General features: G+C 45.8%; 1 long non-coding RNA gene and 6 other non-coding genes across 7 annotated transcripts in view; 2 read left to right on the top strand and 5 right to left on the bottom strand.

The window, feature by feature from the left end:
• LOC147271460 (uncharacterized) overlaps window positions 1–17,853 on the top strand; it is an 89,260-nt gene that overhangs the window by 23,175 nt on the left and 48,232 nt on the right. The gene's annotated exons all lie outside the window — the stretch shown is intronic.
• trnaa-agc (transfer RNA alanine (anticodon AGC)) lies at window positions 141–212 on the bottom strand. Its single transcript has one exon. It is a non-coding gene; the product is annotated as a tRNA-Ala (tRNA).
• Window positions 4,111–4,182, bottom strand: trnaa-ugc (transfer RNA alanine (anticodon UGC)). Its single transcript has one exon. It is a non-coding gene; the product is annotated as a tRNA-Ala (tRNA).
• Window positions 5,808–5,879, top strand: trnae-uuc (transfer RNA glutamic acid (anticodon UUC)). Its single transcript has one exon. It is a non-coding gene; the product is annotated as a tRNA-Glu (tRNA).
• On the bottom strand, window positions 8,010–8,091 carry trnal-aag (transfer RNA leucine (anticodon AAG)). Its single transcript has one exon. It is a non-coding gene; the product is annotated as a tRNA-Leu (tRNA).
• On the bottom strand, window positions 10,128–10,200 carry trnak-cuu (transfer RNA lysine (anticodon CUU)). The gene has a single exon. It is a non-coding gene; the product is annotated as a tRNA-Lys (tRNA).
• On the bottom strand, window positions 13,874–13,955 carry trnas-gcu (transfer RNA serine (anticodon GCU)). Its single transcript has one exon. It is a non-coding gene; the product is annotated as a tRNA-Ser (tRNA).

Raw genomic sequence — 17,853 nt, 5'->3', positions numbered from 1 at the left:
CATTTTCAAAAGTAATTTTGAATATTTGTGGAAAGTTAGCCCAACTTGAACATGGAGAAGATGTCTTCTGATAGTGAATCGACTGTTGTCACATTTAAGGATCACTTGAGCTGATAAGATGAAGGCTACACAGGACCAGCTGGAGATGCCAGGGATTGAACCCAGGGCCTCATACATGCTCAGCATGCGCTCTACCACTGAGCTACACCCCCTCTGGTAGAGTCACTGTTTAACTGATGCAGGAACACAAACACAGACACAACATTTATTTTCTTCATTTTAGGGATGTCTGTGTAGGTTCTCATTCATCCAGGTCATCGTAGATCGAAGCGAAGTAAAATCTGGTCAAATGGACGTAAGTTTATCTTGAAGACGTTTCACCTCTCATCCGAGAGGCTTCTTCAGTTCTAGTGAAGAGTGTGGAAACTCCAGCTTATAAACCTATGTGGGAGTGGTCAGTGCTATTGTGGTGGAAACGACCCTCCCGAGACTCACCTGGCCTCCCCAAACGACAGTCGTTGTGCGGTGTCAGGGAGTTTCACCGACCACTCAGATGCTAATGGACTGTGCTGGCAGCAGCAACTCAGTCGCGTTTTAAGGTCTCATATGTGTGAATGTCACTGAGAAGAGAACTGATCTTGTCCTGGTAGTCAGTTGTGTCAAGGACCACCATGCATCTTCCTTTGTCAGCCGGAAGGATGGTGATGTTCTCATCTTTGCTCAGTGCATTCAAGGCCTTCCTTTCCTGGACCGAGAGGTTGGCAGAGGGGACCTTCGCTTCGGAGAGGGCCGCTGTGACCTTGAGTCGTAGTTCATCTGCTTTTGTGGTGGAGAGGTTGTTCTTCTTGATGGCGGATTCTGTGGCAGTGATGAGGTCCACCGTCGGGAGATGTTTCGGGGTGACAGCAAAGTTCATTCCTTTGGCAAGGACGCGTTTCTCAGGACTGGTGAGCTCCCTGTTGGATAAGTTCCTTATCCACCTGTCCTGTGAGTCCGCTGGGGTTGGGCCTTCTGCTTCTCGTTCCCGGTCGAGGCGAGACTGGAGGCGAGCGAATGTCCTTTTCTGCCTCTCCTTGCTCTTCTGATGTTGAGATAGTTGGGCTGTCCCAACGAAGGAGGTGACCTTGTCCAAGATGGCGGGTGGCAAAAATGGCGATAACTCTTGATTAAGGTGATCTAGCTTGGTCTTTAGTCCCTCGATGGTGAAATGGACCTGTCTCACTCTCTCGTTGAGAAGCTGATTTTGTGCCCGTTCCAAAATCTTGCTGGCCCTGTGGCCCCTCACGGTGGATCCTAGTAGTAGGCTAGTGGGAATGAGGTTGTGTTGGCGGCATCGGAGGTTGGAACGTAGATGGTTCCTGTAGTCTGCGATTTTCCTTGCAGTCCTTTCGCATTCCCGCACCACACTAAGGATGTCCTTCCCATAGTGTTCGGCAAGATGTCTGTGTAGGTTCTCATTCATCCAGGTCATCGTAGATCGAAGCGAAGTAAAATCTGGTCAACTGGACGTAACTGAGCCTGTGATCTCAAAGGCTCTGTGATCTCTGTCATTTCACTGTGATGTCAGCCCTCACAGTCTGAAGGCGTGTTCACATCAATCGTGACACAAATTTTCGTGCAACAAGTTCACATGTAAAGTCCATGTAGAGAGCTGAACTGGTGTGTGTACTCGCCGGCAACGTGAGTGACGCGTATTCATGCATTTGAAAGTATTCAACTTTTGTGACAAATTCTCATGACAAGGAGTCCAGAGAGCCTGTCAGCGTTGAGATTCCCCTGGCGTCAGGGAAGTCATGTCAACGGTCCTGGAGCCTGGAGTTGGTGTTGGACCTTGATATCCTGGCACCGATCCTCACAAACAGGTCATCGAACAGGAACCTCGTCAGCCTGAAGTATCGCTGGAAACGGCCGTCGTCCAGGCGCAGTTCTTGGAGAAAGAGAGTTAAGAAGTTTAGAGGTCCAAGAAGCTTCTTCAGTTCAAAACTTGCCTTTAACCTTCAGTCTAACGCTGTTCCAGCATTGGATGAAAGAGACTGGTGCTCTTATCTTCTTCAACACTGACTTGTTCTACCAGGACAAGAGAATCTGAGCTTGGATGTCATTTAGCAGTCAAAGGCTTGTTAAACTGGTCAACATCAGCTGGTGTTCACTCTGATGATGTAGCGATGGTCTGGATTCTTCCTTCTGGAGCACCAAGCTGCTGGGAAGAAGCCTGATGATGTCAGAGTTGTGTTCAGTGGCTCCTGCTGGGTCCACCACCTACTGAATTGGATGATAAAATGCATTTGTTGGACTTTTGGTTTTTGGTGACAGCGCCACCTATCGAATTAGATTATAGCAAAATACTACTTTCTAACTGTAGTATTAAAGGTTTATTCCACCAAAATACTACTTCCTGTCCTTTAATTTCTAACTACTGTATAAAAGGTTTATTCCAATTCCTCCAAAATACTTTCTAATTTATAGTTTTAAAGGTTCATTCCACCAAAATACTTTCTAATTTATAGTTTTAAAGGTTCGTTCCACCAAAATACTTTCTAATTTATAGTTTTAAAGGTTCGTTCCACCAAAATACTTTCTAATTTATAGTTTTAAAGGTTCATTCCACCAAAATACTTTATAATTTATAGTTTTAAAGGTTCATTCCACCAAAATACTTTCTAATTTATAGTTTTAAAGGTTCATTCCACCAAAATACTTTCTAATTTATAGTTTTAAAGGTTCATTCCACCAAAATACTTTCTAATTTATAGTTTTAAAGGTTCGTTCCACCAAAATACTTTCTAATTTATAGTTTTAAAGGTTCCTTCAGTTGAGGGCTCCTGGTTCTGTGTGAGGGGTTGAGGGTCGATATGGGATGATGAGGAAGATTTCATGTCACGATGGTCCTGCTAAAGTAACTGTGAGTCATGAAATCAAACAATGTCATCAAAATACGCTTGAACTCTTAAAATGGCAATAAAATCAACTGACTCATTTTACCACAAACACTTTTATTGTGTTTTTGTGAGCATCATTTTTCAAACATTATAACATAAACTTTAAAAAGGGTCCATTCACTAACACTCTTACTTGAAGGTAGTCACTGATATCAGTAAACAGCTGATAAAGATTTGTGTTCATGTTTTAATTCTCTACTCTGACCTGTGCTGAGACACTGGACCAGAGAGGAAGACCTGCTCAGCCTCCTGCATGGACCAATTCTGCAGCTCAGTGATGACGACGAGGGATTCAGCATTGAGTTCATTTTTAAACTTTTTGAGGAAACACCTGTAAATTAACCAGCAGTTACTGGTGATGCTTCACAGTTTCCAAGCTCAAACGGCCTCCTGCTTGTTGGACTCACAATTTCCAAAAAATGTAGACATCAAAAGTCAAATCATGTTTTTGTTTGGTTTTGTGTTGTTTTGTTTTTTACTGGAGGAAAACTTCAAATTGTGATGATGTGTCTGACTTAGAAACTGAACCCCCAAAAATCAAAAAAGTCTCCTTCTTCTGTGCCGTGATCTCTGAGCTGATCATGATTGATCTCATCAATAATCCTTGGCAGCCGACCAGTCACACACAGCCCCCCCACACACACACACACTGAGACATGCAGCAGCTCACAGTAACTGCCTCAGTCACACAGCAGATAGACTCCTTTCTGTAACAGGATAAACAGTAGAAAATGGATGGAAGTGATGATGAACTGATGAACAGGTGATTTGTCCAAAAGTCAACATCAGATTCATTTCCAATCTGTGGAAGCAGTTTCATCTTGAGGTTCCAGGTAAGAACAGCCAGCTGTGGGCTGACACACATCTCTTCAGGAGCACTTCTATGCTCCAAACTTGCCAGGTTGAATTGTGTCTGTATTCTGAGGGCAGCAGGAGGACGGAGGAGTGAGGACACACACATTTGGAACTGAGAGCAGCTGTGTGTGGGATTTCCCCAGCAAAGATAAAACCAGCTCCTTCATGCTGGCTATGAAGGCTCACAGTCACACTGACCCAGCTACAAATACTTTGATATGCAACAGACTGGTTTCTCTTCTGGTAGTTTGTTATCAACTGTTGTCACATTTAAGGATCAATTTAGCTGATAAGATGAAGGCTCCAAAGGACCAGCTGGAGATGCCAGGGATTGAACCCGGGGCCTCATACATGCAAAGCATGCGCTCTACCACTGAGCTACACCCCCTCTGTCAGAGTCACTGTTTAACTGATGCAGCAACACAAACACAGACACAACATTTTTATTCTTCATTTTAGGGATAAAAAGGAAGTCAGCCTGTGATCTCAAAGGCTCTGTGATCTCAGTAGTTTCACTGTGATGTCAGCCCACACAACCTTAGACCACAGAGGCAAGTCAGGCTCCAGGAAGCTGAGGCTGCTCCGTTCTCAGTCCAGTCCAGAGTGAAGGTTTTCCTCTCAGAAGCTTTCCAATCCAGGCCAGATCCTCTCTGACTAGCAGGAGTCTTTGACCAGGAAATGAGAATTATATTGAACGTCTGCTCATCTTCAGAATGAAGTAAAAGTATTTGTGTTCCTAAAATAATCTCCAGATGCTAAGATCAGTTATTAACATTGATTGACAGCTCTAAACTGAGCCACCATCACTATACAGTTGCAACTGAAATATTTAGAAATATTTCAAGGAAGCAGCAGGCCCTCATCCGCCCCGGTCCACCCGACTGTGTCCCCTGAGACAGATGACAGCTCACTTCTGGCAGAGGCAGTTAGGTTGAGGACCGTTGCTGATGTCATCAACTGATGTCTCCATCACCAAAGGTGACAGACAGGATGGTCATGGACATAAAACAGAGGTCGAAGAATGAGAAAGAATGGTTGTCCTGACTGAAGTTTAGCTTGAGCTTTTTAATTTGTTACAAAAGAAAGTATTGGTACAAGTAAAGGCAGGCGAACTTTCCACAAATATTCAGAATTAACTTTGACAACCAAAACATGAACCAAGACGACAAAATAGTGAACATGAAAAAGGGACCAGTCCCACCTTCTTGTGTGTTCCTGCTGAAGTAAATGTTTATGAAGATTTGTTGTGTTCTTTTTCCAAAGGTCCAGCCAGCATTGCAGGTCTCAGGAGGAGGAGCCACTTCAGCAGGATCTGTGGGACAAATCCCCCCACGGTGAGACCTGTCCAGCTCCCTGCAGCTCTGCAAGTGTTACCAACTCTTCATTCCAGCTGTTTGGTTGAATCCCATTTTTTCACCTTTGAACCTTTTGAACACTGATGAGGAGGTGAGGCTGGAGGCAAAACCACAACCTCACGTCATCTCACAGGATGAACCAAAATGCCAGACACTTCCTGTCACTGCTCCAGCACCACCTGTCTCCCCTCCATGTCTTTACCATCTGTGCAGCTTCCTGCTGTCCCTGGACCCTCACAGGTGATCGCTCCACCTGGAGCCTCACAGATGGGTTCAAACCTCCCAATACCTGCAGCCCAGCCTCGACCCACTCAGACACAGTCACCCGTTCAAGCTGGGCCTGGTACCACACTCCAGTACAGACAGAGAGAAAGAAGACACACGGGATCCTTTGAAGAAAATGTAATAAAGACAGGAAGCCCCCATCACATTGTCAGTGTTTCAGTGACTGGCATTGGGAAGAGACTGAGACAAAGTCAGTTATGAATGGAGGGCTGAGTTGGAGCAGAGGGGGACAGGATCCTTGGGGTGGACTGTCTTTAGGAGGCTGAGGTGTCTGGTGGTCTTGGTGGACCCTCTGCATCTCAAGCTGAGACAACAGAGTCCTGTGTTCTTGAGTCATTGTCTATAGTCTCTGTTGTTGGAGAGCTCAGTGTGGTCCCTGGTGGTCTAGTGGCTAGGATTCGGCGCTTTCACCGCCGCAGCCCGGGTTCGATTCCCGGTCAGGGAATGAGTTATTTAGAGGTTGAAGGAGAGGTGATCAGGTGGTCCACATGATGGTGGAGGTGATGAACTGTGAATCCATCATGGCTCCACTCTCACCCCCATTGTAGTGTTCTTGGTTCACTCCGCCATGGCCCCACGTTGAAGGGTGACTGTCTCATTCAGGTTCAACCCTTTGTTAGACTCTATTAAGTCACTGACTCCCAAACTCTGTAATCCTCCTTAGTAGCTTTGGTTCCTTGCAGCACAGAAAGTCTGTTCACTGATGTAGGAACTGAAAATCTTAGAGCTCCGGTCCTTCGTTCCTTCCTCCACTGAGCAGAAGAAACACAGAATAGTGGGCAGTTCCTCCTACAGTTCTCAGAAAGTCTGAGGGCACCAAAGAAAGGAGGGAAATGCAATCAATGTTGAATTATTTTACATTTCTTATATTTGATCAAAGATAGAACTTAATAAGCGTCCATCAACCTGCAGGACAAACTCCTTCACTGTGTGGGAGGTTCAGAGTCCCTGGTTTGATTGCAGCTTTGACCTGAGCAGGTGTTCATCCTCATCTCAGTAACAGGGGACACTTTATCACAGCAGTGGACAAACATCAGCATTCATCACCCAGCAGCTCCTCTGATCAACAGAACAAGCTGAAGTATTCTGAGAATGAGGGCATGGATCCCTCTACCTCCCACATGCTAAGCTAGCACTCTACCATTGGAGCTAAGTCCCCTTTTGAGCTTCCATTTGAGTTTTCTGTTCCCATCTCTATGGTAACGGTCAGTTTTGACCCACATCTTCAATCAGCTGTAAAATTCACTAAAAACAATTTTCTATCATCCAAGTTGTTTCCATCTCTTGGTTTCCTTGTTAGGCTTCCTTATCCATGGAAATATTGGTTTGAATATTTTGTTGTGGGCCTCTGGACCTTTTTTTAGTCAGTAAACCCTCGATTTCAATTAAAAAAATGATAAAATGAACCTTTGGGTTTGGCATAAAAGTCTTTTTTTCAGCAACAGAACTTTAATATAAACACAAAATGAAAAGCAGAACAGGCCAGAACACAAACTCTGCTCTGCCGTCCTTCCTGGTTACTGGGCATGGACTGCTGGAAGGGGCATTTTCCTCAGAAAGGGACAAGACGTTCATCCACTCTCACCTCTGGCCCTGGGATGAATGTTGGTGCAAGGAGCTGCACCCATCTTTCCCAGACATCCCCAATGGGGGCAAGCTTGTCAGTTCTTGCTCCGGTGTCTCTGTCGTCAAATCTGAGGACTCTTGATGTTCGTTGAAAGTTCTGAAGTGGCCTTGTGGCCCGGAAAATATTTCTGCCTGTCGATGCGTCCCAGAGACGATCAGTGGCCTCACTGCAGGATCTGAACACTCCAGGAAGAAGAAGAACACCAACAGAAGCATCCAGGTGTCCCTCATCAATGTCTTTCCACTTGTCACCATGGACTTTTTTTCCTTTGAGGTTTGTCACAGCAATGCTGACTCTTTTTAGTGACAGTGGCATGAACAGAACCATCAACCATAAACAGCTCCAAACATGTCTTGATGTCACTGCCTCTCGTCACAGCAAACCTTGTGATTCCAGGGCTCATTTTGATGACATCAGCAGCAGCTGCCCTGCCATGTACATCAGGAGACACTGAGCTCCAGCCAATGTTCCCTGTAGTTTTTCATGTGTCTGGTTATCCTCACAAGCTCCCTGAGCTCACTGAGGACCACTGTGAGCACTGAAACTGGGAGACGGTTCCACAGGAGGGGAGCCTGATAGCTGAAGGCTCTGGCTCCATTCTACTTCTAGAACTCTAGGAACCAACAGTAACCCTGCATCCTGGGAGCGAAGGGTTCTAGCTGGATAATAGGGGACAAGGAGCTCTGTCAGGTAGGAAGGAGCCTGACTGTTGAGGACTTTGATGGTAGAAGGAGAATTTAGAATTCTATTCTGAATGTGACAGGGAGCCATGCAGAGAAGCCAGTACAGGAGAGACATGGTCTCTTCTACCAGTTCTAGTCAACACACGGGCAGCAGTGTTCTGGACCACCTACTTCTTCTTTTGGTCACAGGTTTGAAGATACCTGTGGAAGTGAAAGGAAAGGCTGCGAGAGACCTGCCACACCTCTCCTGTGACCTGGGACATGATGGCAGTGGTGGGATTTGAACCCACACCTCCTCAGAGACTGGAGCCTTAATCCAGCGCCTTAGACCACTCGGCCACACTACCTCACTGTGCTGTTCTCTGAGTTGGTCTGCTAAAGGCATGTTGAAGAGGAAGTAACAATGATATCAAACTGATTCTGAAGGGGGACCCCTTTCCTCCCACGGTCACAGGAAGTGACGACAGCGCTGCTAGAGGCAGGAAAGAAATGGTAAAAGGACTCAGTTTGTACAGAGCCTTTCTACCTCAGCAGCACTCAAGGAGCTGAACAATGTCCTCTCATTCACACACTCACACACTGATGCTGAAGGCTGCCATGCAAGGAGCCAACCTACTCATCAGAAGTATTTAGGGGTTCAGTATCTCACTCAAGGACACTTTGACATGGTCACTGGAGAAAGTGAGGATCAAACCAGCCACCCTTTGGTTGCCAGACGGCCACGCTAATCCTGAGTCATGTGACCTGGATAAGATTGTGAACTACAGCTGATCGCCACGCTAGCAAACCTCTTTTGTTTGGTTTGGTTGTTGTTTAGTGACTGTGGATGAATACACAGGAGAAGCTGAGCATAAATTTGTGTTCCCTGTTCACTTGAATATATGCAGGAGTGTGAGGTGGAAATACTACTTGGAGGAGAATGAGAGTTAAGTCTCAGCGCTATGACCTGTGCTGACACTAAAACATGTCAGCCCACAGAACAAAGATGGCAGTCCTCTGGGAGATCAGGTACACCACACATACATGAAGAAACCCTACAGGAAACAAATATGTTGCCAGAGACTTTTACTCTGTTTTTGTTGTTTACCAAAGTACAGGATTGGAAGGAGACTGATGGTCGCTGTTTGGGTCATGTGACTGAAGTCATCCAGTCACGTGACTGAAGTCATCCATTCATGTCAGTGATGTCACTTGACAGGACTCTCATTACCAAATCGGCTGCTCTGCAGCACAAGACACAATCATTAGCTCAGTGCTACGTGAGCCAAGAGCAGCAGGTGAGCAGACAAGCCGCGTTACCTGTCCGAAGCAAAACATCCGGCGCGGAAATGACGTCACCCGTCAGGAGCAGCGAGAGAGAGACAGAGAGAGAGATGGGGCAGGGAGGGAATCGCCCCTCTTATGAGTGAGGGCGCCTCCGGTGGTTGGCTGTGCAATTGCCAATTAGGCATGACAGCTCACAGCTGTCTGTGCTGCCACACACCGATTCAGGCCTGGGCTCCTGTCTCGCTGCCAAACTCCGCCTGACTCCGTAGAGCTGGTCAGCCTCCACTCAGTCCTCTTCATTTGTTTGGAGGTCACCATCGTTCATCCTACACACCTTTCCACCTGCCTCTTAGCCGTCTACTTGAAGCTCAGATAAATCCAGGCTAATTCATACCTGCTACTCAATATGGGCCTTAATTACTCTGCTGGAATTATCACTCTGTCTTAAGGGTTTTCTTAATTGTATTAAATCCTCTTTAATTTCCAAGAAGTCTTCCAACTCATTCATTCATGCAAGCCACTGATCCACAAGACCTCATTGATGAGCTTCAACCTGAGACTGAGTGTTTCTCGTTGGACGAGACACCCATTAAATGAGACTCATTGTCAGTCCATTGAAATCTACTGGTGTTCCTGGTGAGTTGATTTAACAACATGAGCTGACAGAATCTACGTTCAGGTAGGAACCACCACATCCAGGGGTCTGGACCTTTGAGCAGGCAGAGCCATCAAAGTAGCAGACTAAGCTAGCAGACATTAGCATTGAGAAGAAACTGATACCTGAGCCTACTTTTGGGTCTGGTCAGGTGATGACACAATAATATGAGATCATTGTCAGACTGACGCCTGCTCAACACTGACCAAACACTATGGCATTGTGGGAAATTTCTGCTTGGCTCGCGCCCATCAATACATATGAAGAAATTTCTCCAGAATCAGAATTGACAGTGGATACAATTGAGTCCACACTGGTTTTTTCATTCTGAGTCGGGTGCAGGTGTGGACCTTCAGACACAGCCTGTGTTTGTGTTGTTCATTCAGTGATTTTTCTTTCAATTCCAATCAAAGCCCCACAGCTGCAGAAAGTGAGAGGACAAGCAGGGATGTTCAAGATGAACGCCCAACGTGTGGCTTGAACCCACGACCCTGAGATTAAGAGTCTCATACTCTACCGACTGAGCTAGTCAGGCAACATCTGAGTAGCTTCAATAGCCTGAACTGATCAGAGTGAGAGACGCTACAAGCTCTCCATCAGACTCACAGTCACATGAGCCATCACATGATTGATGAATGACCACAAACACCTTCATCTTTGACAAAGAAGTCAAATAAAAGGTGAACCACAGATGAGACACCAGTGGTAAAAACACTAAAGTGCTGTCAAGGAGAAACAGGATACGAGCAAACACACACACAAGTTACAGAGAGAGAACTCTCCCAGAGGGAACCACTCAAAGGAGAACCATAGAGATCATCAGGCTGGATGACCTCATCAACATGAGACAGGTGGATAGGAAACAAGCTCAGAGATGTCAGGAACATGAGATCCAAGTGGTGAGAGAGCAAGAACTGGTGAGGTTCCAGAACCAGGAGTGAGGTGAAGCCTGCATCACCTACTGGGAGCTTTTAGTCTAAGGTTCAACTTGGACTTGAATGATTTCTGCAGAGACAACGTGCAGGGAGGGAATTTGGAGATGAAGAACAAGTTCCTCTCAGGCTTTCATGGAGTTTTCAGGAGTCAAACAGACCCTCCTCTGATTGGTTGTCAGATGTGTTCTCATTGCACCACAGCCTCCAGGTTGAGGGTTCTGATCCTAGTCAGACACATTGACTCTGATGCTGCTGAGCCTGAAGGGAGGATGAAGAAAGGAGTGTCTGAGAGAGCTTCACCAGACAAACTGTCCAGTTGAACAACAAACACTAGTCAGTAGGAATGTTGCTGCTGGGACCCTGATTCAAACCAGGGTTGCTGCAGCCACAACACAGAGGACTGACCACTGGAGGATCAGGGCCTCCTGGAGGCTGAGGTTGGAGCTGCTCTGTCTTTGTCTCACTGAGAGATCAGAGACAATTGGAGTCCACAAAGAAATCATTGAGAAATCAAGGAGAGATCAAAGAAAGAATTCTAAGATTAAAAATAGAACTCTGAGATCAAAGGTTGAAGTTCCCCAAGGTTCAGTTTTAGCTCAGACCCTCTTTAATATCTCTGTACTGCCACTTGTCGTCAGGAGACTCAGTATAAACCTCCACAGTCCTGCTGATGTCACTCAGCTGGACATCGCCGTGTCTCCTGGTGACTCAGGACCAGTTGATGTCCATTAACCTGTCATGGAGGCAGAGAACAAAACTGAGGTCTTAATTAAAGCTGGAGGCAGTGTTGTTAGGGCCTGAGCCTCCTTCTGTCCACTGCAGAAAAGTAGCAGGAGTCGTCCTGAATCCAAGGATGTATTTTATGAGAGCGGTGGGACTTGTAGTTTAGGAGGTAGAAGCCTCAGTGTGACACCAAGTGAGAATCAGAGCTGAGCTTCTAAGAGCCCCTCCCCCGCTGCTCTCTGTCAGAGTGGAGAGGAGAGAGGATTTTTGGAGAGTTTGTTGTTTGAAAAAGGCTCATCAATCCCCAGATTGTGGTCAAAAGTTGAATGTAACATATTTTAGTAGGCATTTTTGTCAGGAATGTAGTGAAGTTATTTGTGAAGTGGAGAGAGTTACAGTGTAGACGAGAGAAGCGTCAGTTTGAGGCTATGTGTGTCTGAGGAGACAGCCTCCCATTGGTTTACATTGTAGGGTGAAAAGTGGGTCCTGGACTTTGTCATGACTCAAACAATTTGTAGTTGGTTTCTGTTGGTTTGGTTTGCTTGACTGGTTGTTGTTTGTTGACCTTGCAAATCCATATTTTGGGTTCTGGCTTGTTCTGCTTTTCATTTTGTGTTTGTATTAAAGTTCTGTTGCTGAAAAAATAAATCCAGGGTTTAGTGACTAAAAAAAGGTCCAGAGGCCCACAACTAAATATTCAAGCCAATATTTCCATGGATAAGGAAGCCTAACAAGGTCACCAAGAGATGGAAACAACTTGGAGGATAGAAAACTGTTTTAGTTTATTTGACAGCTGATTGAAGACGTGGGTCAAAACTGACCGTTACCATGGAGATGGGAACAGAAAGCTGACACAAGAGGGAGGTTCCAGCTCTAAAAAAGGAGTTTGATCAAAATCTTGAACTGCCAGTAGAAATATCCTTTTGTATGTTGACCTTTGTTGACAGAAGTCACTTTAGCTTGGCAGTGAAAAGAACGGCTGCTAGCTTGACAAAGAACTGCACAAACCAGGTTCAAGCTGGACTTTGGACCCTGGTATCTGCAACGACTCCATCAACTCCTAATCTAGCAGCTCTGCTGGGTCCAACTATTTTACAGAACATTTGACAGACCTGTGTAGCAGTGAGGACACACATGAGTGGACCTTTGCTATCTGGGTGTCCTCCAGTCACGTGACTGAAGTCATCCATTCATGTCAGTGATGTCACTTGGCAGGACTCTCATTGCCGTCTCATTCCAGAAAAGAATCCAGACTCCACCTGTGGCTCCATGATAACTGATGGACCTCTGGTTGGAGGCTGGACGATGATGTTTGGACTGGAAGGAAAACTCCTTGTCCAAATTCCATGGTGTTCAAGTTTAAAGTCCCACAATAAGAAGTAGCTGAATCTGACAGGTGGAGGTTTGGAACTACAAGATGGTGATGTTTTCTTGACTTGATGCTCTGACTGTCAGGGTGGATGACAGCTTCTTCTGTTGCTGCATCTGAGTGGCTAGGATTGGAGGTTTTACCTCCCAAGGTTGTTTGGTTCCAGGGGAAATTTTAAAATTCCAGTCCCCAACCTGGGCTGTTCTGAAACTCTTCTCCTGAATCACTCCTGAGCTGCAGCAAGAACAAATACCAGTGCCAACCAGATCAACTTCATGGCTGCTAACAGCCTCAGACACTTGATTTCCATCAATCTGGAGCCAAGAAGGCCCTCACCTGTGGTTCTCCTCCAGGAGGGTCCAGGTTCTGCCATTGGGGCTCCTGGTGCCACTGCCAGAGAGCCTCAGCTGCACACTGCAACATTTCAACAGGAGATTGACATTCCTTCAAATGTCCTGACATCTGATTCCAATGGTTCTGTTCCATGTTTATATTTTAAAATCAATCACACAATGAAAGCTGCCTCAGCTGCTTTAAGAGAGAGAACAAGCTAAGAGATCTGAAACCAGTAAAATATGCTTTTCTGTGTGCAAACTAGTGAGGGGCATGGAAGGATATTTTACCACCAATACAGAACCCAGACTTTAGTCATGTGATGAGATGGAGACTCTGATTATGAAGTTAATGGACAAAATGTGACTTGAAAGAAAACACATTAAAAAATACTAACTAAACTAAATAAATAAATAAAGAAGCAGCACAAATAACGTTTTCTTCTGCACAAATTTACTGGTATTAGACTGCATTTTTGGTTAATGAGTAGATGAAAGAGTGTCACATATATATTATATACATGTGATACATGAACGTGGCTTTGGACAAAAGCTCAATGAAACTGTAGGATTGTAGAATTATTTAAACGTTCCAAGTGGACTGTTTCAGGTTTCTGGAAGACGCTTCAGCTCTCATCCAAGAGGCGTCTTCAGTTTTCTTCACTGATGGGAGGATTTATGGCTCTAAGGGGGCGGGACCTTCTACAGAGGTGATTGACACATGTGAGCTCTGGGTGTCAGAGTTGTTTTGGTCAGGTTGTGAAAGGGAAGTTGACTCAACTGGTGTCTGTGTCAGTTAAAAGCCTCACAGTAATTCCAGAATCTAGGAGTAGAAACCAAAGTCTCCTACGACGAGGATGGGATTCGAACCCACGCGTGCAGAGCTCAATGGATCAGCAGTCCATCGCCTTAACCACTCGGCCACCTCGTCTGCTAACAGCAACCCTGACCTTTTAAACAGCTGAACTCTTTGGAGCCCATTTGTCAGAAATGGACCCAGCAGGAGCCACTGAACACAACTCTGACATCATCAGGCTTCTTCCCAGCAGCTTGGTGCTCCAGAAGGAAGAATCCAGACCATCGCTACATCATCAGAGTGAACACCAGCTGATGTTGACCAGTTTAACAAGCCTTTGACTGCTAAATGACATCCAAGCTCAGATTCTCTTGTCCTGATAGAACAAGTCAATGTTGAAGAAGATGAGAGCACCAGTCTCTTTCATCAAGGAAACAAGCCTCCTATCACTGTCCTATGCAGAGTTTCTTTAAAAAAAAAAGTGAGACAACCTCAAGATTTTCTGTTTCCTCTTGTAGGATTTTGCCACAGAGAATCAGAGACAATCAAAAGCTTGTTGGACTTTAATGTGGGAGGACTGAACAAGTCATGACATCATCAGTTTTACCTTCACAGGTGCTCCATTTACTTTACTTTCAATTTTACAGAGGTAGAACCTGAAATCAAAGCTGTCTGTCCAAAGAAGTGAGAGCTTCCCAGGTTGTGATGTTCTTGTCTACAGACTCTGTCTTGTATGGAGCTTCAGTCTTTAATGAAAAGACTCCTCCATTAATAACATCACTGTGCCTCTGCAGTGAATCAGTCACTCCATCCATTTTCTATACCACTGATTTGTTAAAGGTTATGGGGGGGGGGGTGACATTTGGTGAGAGCAGGGTTCACCCTGAACAGGTCACCAGTCCTCAGGTCCACTGAACAGGTCCCCCATGTGGGATGATGGCGTTGAAGCAGAGGAGAAGTCCAGGAAGAAAAGGCGGACATAGGAGTTCCTGCTCTCCAGATGGGTGAGGGCTGCGTGGACCACTGGTGAAATGGCGTCATCAGTGGAGCGGTGTTGCCTGTAGGCGTACTGGTGGGGGTCCACAGAGATGTCGATGGAGAGCTCTATGTGGGCCTTGACCAGCCTCTCAAAGTACTTCATGACTACTGGGGTGAGTGCAATGGGTCGGTAGTCATTTAGGCCTGTCACTGTGGAGCACTTGGGGACAGGGACAATAGTGGCAGTCTTTAGGCAGGTGGGGACAGATGACAGCGCCAGTAAGGTGTTGAAGATGTCCGCCAGCACCTCGGACAGCTGTTGTGCTCAGTCCTCACCCTGGGATGTTGTCAGGGCCTGCAGCTTTGCGAGGGTTGATTCCCTGAAAGGTCTTCCTCACGTCTGCTGTGGTCACACTGAGGGGCGTGTCGTCAGGTGGTGGTGTGAGTCTGGTGCTGGGGGGGGGGGGGGTGTCAGGGTCCTCGAAGCAGAGAAGAAACTCATTGAATGAGTGAGGCGCTGGACCTGCTCTACTTGTGAAGTGTCATGAGATAACATTTGTTGTGATTTGGCGCTGTACAAATAAAACTTACGACTTAAATGGAAATTGTCTGGGGGGGGGTGTAGCCTCCATCGGGGATGTGTTTGATGTCTGAATTCTGTCTTTGATGTCTGAATTCTGTTCATTGATCTCCTGCTTCAGTCTTTGATCTCTGAGTGATCCTAAACTCATCAAAGGATCACATCACCTTCACAATCTGTAAAGAACCTGGGTGTCATTTTGGACTCTGAGCTGAATTTCATTCCACATGTCAAGAACATAACTAAGAGAGGTTTTGATCATCTTAAGAACAGAGCCAGAGTCGCCCGTTCCTCTCAGGCCAACACGGAGGTGCTGATGCATGCTTTTATTTCCAGTCCTTCAGATTCTTGTAGTGCCCTGCTGCTCTCTGGTCTCCCCAAAACAACCATCTATAATCTACAATGACTCCAGAATTCTGCAGCACGTGTGCTGACGAGGACCAGAGGGCGGGAGCTCATTACACCGGTTTTAAAGTCGCTGCATCGGCTCCCCGTGTGCTTCAGGATCAACTTTAAGGTTCTTTTAGTAGTTTTTAAGTGTCTTAATGGTCTTGGCCCACCTTCTTTATCTGAACTGCTTTCATCATATCAACCATCGCGGACCCTGAGGTCCTCTGGCACCGGCCTTCTAGTCGTTCCAAGACTCAGAACTAAAACCCACGGGGAGGCTGCATCCAGCCATTATGGCCCAAAGTTCTGGAACAGCCTGCCAGAGAACATCAGGACCGCAGAGACTGTTGATGTTTTTAAAAGGAGGCTCAAGACTCCCCTTTTTAGCTTAGCTTTTAACTGACTTAGTCTCTCTTGTCCTTTCATTTTATCACAATATCTTATTGTTACTTTTGTCTTTCAATTATTTTATTCTACTTTTTTGTTAGCTCTTAAACTTTTAGATTTTATATATATTCTATGTCATTCTGATATTTTAATATCATTGTAATTTCTGTTCTTTACTGTTCTACCTTCTTTGAGTCTTTTAGTTTTTAGCTCCAGTGTTTCCTGGTGGGGGCCCTCCACACTGGGAGGTGTGTCTGGTCCGCCCGCGGGAGCGTCGTCCTTGGGATCGTCCAGGCCCGGAGAGCTGGGGGGCTCTGCATTATATGTGGAGTGTACCCGTCTGTCCGGGTCGGGGGGGTCTGGGTGGCGGCGCTCCCTGTGGTTGTGGGCTGTGGCACCTCCTGGTGAGGATGGCCCCCCATAGGTGGTCTTTCCTCACTAGGATTTTCAGTGCCCTGCCATGTTCCTACTGACAGTCAGTGTGTGGTTGTGTGTGTGTGTGTGGGAGGGGGGGGGTGGTGTGTGCATGTATGAGGTCATGTGGGTTGGGAAGGCCGGGTTCTTAACATGTATTTATTGTATTGTTTTATATTTTATTAAACATTTTCTCTCAGTTCTGTGAAGCACTTTGTGTTGCAGTCTCTGGATGAAAAGTGCTGTACAAATATAAATAAAGTAAACTAAAGCAGACGGACGACTCGAGAATGAGAGAGGAAAGAGTAAACAAAGCAGACTCTTTTGAGGTCTTCTCCTTGGTCCCTTCATTTTTTGAGAAGACACTGGACTCAACTGCTGTCCATGATTCTGGATTGTGTTGATTGCGTTGTGAACGAGGATTTGGCCAGGTTTTGTAGGCGGGATCACTGGTGTGCGAACACACCTGACGCTGTGGAGAAAAGATGGCGAGCCACCCACAGGAGAGAGAGAGTCGGAGTGGAAAATGGCGCTGCAAACCTCACCCACCCAGGTGACACTGACCCTGACGGTGGGATTGTGGTAGGACAGAACTGACAGGTTTCACAGAGACACCTTGAATTTCTTTTGGACTGATAACGGACTGAACGAAAAGACTGGTGCTGAAAGGGAGAGACTCTGATTATTGATTTGTGAGATTGAGTTGTAAATTGAAATACTTTGGCACTGAGTTTTATTTTTATAACTTTGTTTTGTTCACGTTTCCTGATTGTGTGCCAAATCGGTGTTCCATGAGTGGGTTGTTGAAAGGGAGTTCAAGCTTGGATAGAGCCGGTGAAACAACCCAACAGGAAGAGGGAACGTAGAACTAAAACTCATCAATAGGCTGAACCAAGATCAAATGAGAACCTAGACTGAGGAAACTCAAATAGACACCGTGAAGTAAACAAACAATCATAGAAATCCAGCCACCAAATCAAACCTCAACTCAAATAAGTCGGGTTAACTTCAAATAAGACTCAAAAGAGGTCAATAACCTGATTCTCCTGAGGTCTGATTTCTGTCTGTTGGTTGGAGGGAGACTCCTTTATTGAATGTGTGTGGATGTAAAGGGTTTGGTACCACTAGTTTTTGTTTTTCTGACATTTTCTGTCTATAAAGAAGTCGGCAGTTTTATTCACTGACTAGTCTGTGGTCTGTTATTCTTGCATTAGAATCAACCACTCACATGAGCCTAAAATCTCTGGTCCTCCTCCTGAAGTGAGACACATGGGAACTTTGACC

Source organism: Aulostomus chinensis, chromosome 1 (genome assembly GCF_037954235.1).
Source record: "Aulostomus chinensis isolate RoL2024-O1b breed Wild chromosome 1, RoL_Achi_v1.0, whole genome shotgun sequence".
NCBI lineage: Eukaryota > Metazoa > Chordata > Actinopteri > Syngnathiformes > Aulostomidae > Aulostomus > Aulostomus chinensis.
This window is presented reverse-complemented; position numbering and strand designations above follow the sequence as displayed.